The following is a 4,009-nucleotide window of genomic DNA, read 5'->3' on the forward strand; positions in this document are numbered from 1 at the left end:
AATCCACTGTGGGACATCTGCATCCCAGTTGTTTTGAGTCTGACCTCAGCCTCGGTTTTTAGACTTACCTCTCCTCACCTGAGACCTCAGGACACCTGCATCACCATCATAGTTTTCACCTGAACGGTGGTGCAGCTCCCACACCATCTGCGCATGTTTTGCGGAGGTCTTTCATGGTGGGGTTTTTGGTCCTGCAGAAAAGGGCGACCACTGTTGTGGAGGTTGTTAACAAAGAGGGACTTAAAAGTCTGGTCTTTGTCCAATCCTGGTGCATTGTGGCCTTGGAAGTAGGCAGCCCTTAGGCACCTGTAAATACTATCTGGGAGTCTCCGCCCCCTTTTGAGTGATTGTAAATGCACCAAAGTTTGCAGAGGCAGGATCATTGTGCAGATGATCCTGCTTCCCTAAGTGCATGACAGAGGGCTGAGTAATGGTCTCTGATGGCAGATGGGAGGGACTCTATGTAAACATGGACACTCCTGGATGTCATCTTCCAGAGAAGCGTAAGCTTCTCTCGGGACGAAGGATGAGGCAGGTTGAAGAGGCAGCGTTCAACCTCCCCCAGGTAGTCCGCTACACGAATTTCCGGGTTGTTTGGTTCGAACTGCTCTATGTCCTCTGCAAGGGACTCAAGCTGGCTGGTCCAAAGACCAGGTACCCTTGGGATATCGGAATGGTCAGAGTCATCTGAGCTAGAACATCCTGGTTCTCTCCGGTGGAGAGAGTGAGGGAGCTGATAGCACTGTGAGGTGCTGGAAAATTACAATGTTCCTTCTCCTGAAAAGGAGTGAAAGAGCTGCGAGACCACGTGGTGGTGCGGCTGAGAGCACTGATGGATGTGTGACATAGCAACTCGCTGTTGAGGTTTCTTCTCTCCTGTGTAGACAGCCATAGAAGACCGGCGACAACAGTCTTCAACTGGGTCATGTGGCTCCCGAGGTATCTTTGCTCTGAGCACGCAGTGTCTCTGACGACTCATGGTAGGAGTCACGCAAAAGCTGTGTTTCGAAAAGTGCGAAAATGTTGTTAATGCACAAGTGATGGCTTTGTGGCTTTCACTTCTGTAGTCTATACAAATTGTAACCTCGCAACTATAACACAGTGTTTTTAGCACCTTGGTTGAGCAATAGTTGTGTTAGTGTACATTTACATACTTGAATAGTGAAAGTACGAGTTAGTCCTAATGAAATTAAAACTTTATTCTAAAAACATACTCAGTATCTCGTCTGAAGCATCTTTTCGGCAACAACTGATGAAAAGACCATAACAGTCAAACCTAGCATAATAAAAGAGGTTGAAACTGCTTTAACCTAATAAACACTTCATGTTTACACTTGAATTGAAAAGTACCAGTTTGCTCTAAGGAAATAAAAACTTTATTCCAAAATTACTCTATATCCCGTGTGGAGCATCATTTCGGCCACTCCTGATGAAATGAAAATAGCAGTTACTTCATTACATAAAACTGGTTGAAACTGCTTGAACCTGATAAACACATCATTTAAACTTGAATTGAGAAAGTACTAGTTTGTTCTAATGAAATAAAAACTTTCTTCCAAAATCACTCTATAGCTCGTGTGGAGCATCATTTCGGCCACTCCTGATGAAATGAAAATAGCAGTTACTCGACCAAATAAAACTGGTTGAAACTGCTTAAACCTGATAAACACATCATTTAAACTTGAATTGAGAAAGTACAAGTTTGTTCTAATGAAATAAAAAATTTATTCCAAAAGTACTCTATATCCCGTGTGGAGCATCATTTCGGCCACTCCTAATGAAATGAAAATAGCAGCTACTCCACTGAATATAATTGTTTGAAAGTGCTTGCAACTGCTAAGTCCATCATGTTTAACCTTGAATTGAGAAAGTACTAGTTTGTTCTAATGAAATAAAAACTTTATTCCAAAATCACTCTATATCCCGTGAGGAGCATCATTTCGGCCACTACTGATGAAATGAAAATAGCAGTTACTCCACTAAATAAAACTGGTTGAAACTGCTTGAACCTGATAAACACATCATTTAACCTTGAATTGAGAAAGTACTAGTTTGTTCTAATGAAATAAAAATTTTCTTCCAAAATTACTCTATATCCCGTGTGGAGCATCATTTCGGCCACTCCTAATGAAATGAAAATAGCAGTTACTCCACTAAATATAATTGATTGAAAGTACTTGCAACTGCTAAGTCCATCATGTTTAAACTTGAATTGAGAAAGTACTAGTTTGTTGTAATGAAATAAAAACTTTCTTCCAAAATTACTCTATATCCCGTGTGGAGCATCATTTCGGCCACTCCTAATGAAATGAAAATAGCATTTACTCCACTAAATATAATTCTTTGAAAGTGCTTTCAACTGCTAAGTCCATCATGTTTAACCTTGAATTGAGAAAGTACTAGTTTGTTCTAATGAAATAAAAACTTTATTCCAAAAGTACTCTATATCCCGTGTGGAGCATCATTTCGGCCACTCCTGATGAAATGAAAATATCAGTTACTCCACTACATAAAACTGGTTGAAACTGCTTGAACCTGATAAACACATCATTTAAACTTGAATTGAGAAAGTACTAGTTTGTTCTAATGAAATAAAAACTTTCTTCCAAAATCACTCTAAATCTCGTGTGGAGCATCATTTCGGCCACTCCTGATGAAATGAAAATAGCAGTTACTCCACTAAATAAAACTGGTTGAAACTGCTTGAACCTGATAAACACATCATTTAAACTTGAATTGAGAAAGTACTAGTTTGTTCTAATGAAATAAAAACTTTCTTCCAAAATTACTCTATATCCCGTGTGGAGCATCATTTCGGCCACTCCTAATGAAATGAAAATAGCAGTTACTCCACTAAATATAATTTGTTGAAAGTACTTGCAACTGCTAAGTCCATCATGTTTAAACTTGAATTGAGAAAGTACTAGTTTGTTCTAATGAAAAAAAACTTTATTCCAAAATCACTCTGTATCCCGTGAGGAGCATCATTTCGGCCACTACTGATGAAATGAAAATATCAGTTACTCCACTAAATAAAACTGGTTGAAACTACTTGAACCTGATAAACACATCATTTAACCTTGAATTTGAGAAAGTACTAGTTTGTTCTAATGAAATAAAAACTTTATTCCAAAATCACTCTATAGCTCGTGTGGAGCATCATTTCGGCCACTCCTAATGAAATGAAAATATCAGTTACTCCACTAAATAAAACTGGTTGAAACTGCTTGAACCTGATAAACACATCATTTAACCTTGAATTGAGAAAGTACTAGTTTGTTCTAATGAAAAAAAACTTTATTCCAAAATCACTCTGTATCCCGTGAGGAGCATCATTTCGGCCACTACTGATGAAATGAAAATATCAGTTACTCCACTAAATAAAACTGGTTGAAACTGCTTGAACCTGATAAACACATCATTTAACCTTGAATTGAGAAAGTACTAGTTTGTTCTAATGAAAAAAAACTTTATTCCAAAATCACTCTGTATCCCGTGAGGAGCATCATTTCGGCCACTACTGATGAAATGAAAATATCAGTTACTCCACTAAATAAAACTGGTTGAAACTGCTTGAACATGATAAACACATCATTTAAACTTGAATTGAGAAAGTACTAGTTTGTTCTAATGAAATAAAAACGTTCTTCCAAAATCACTCTGTATCCCGTGAGGAGCATCATTTCGGCCACTACTGATGAAATGAAAATATCAGTTACTCCACTAAATAAAACTGGTTGAAACTGCTTGAACCTGATAAACACATCATTTAACCTTGAATTGAGAAAGTACTAGTTTGTTCTAATGAAATAAAAACTTTATTCCAAAATCACTCTATATCCCGTGTGGAGCATCATTTCGGCCACTCCTGATGAAATGAAAATAGCATTTACTCCACTAAATATAATTGTTTGAAAGTGCTTGCAACTGCTAAGTCCATCATGTTTAACCTTGAATTGAGAAAGTACTAGTTTGTTCTAATGAAATAAAAACTTTATTCCAAATCACT

The sequence above is a fragment of the Blennius ocellaris genome (assembly GCF_963422515.1).
Source record: "Blennius ocellaris genome assembly, chromosome: 11".
In the NCBI taxonomy this organism is placed as follows: Eukaryota; Metazoa; Chordata; class Actinopteri; order Blenniiformes; family Blenniidae; genus Blennius; species Blennius ocellaris.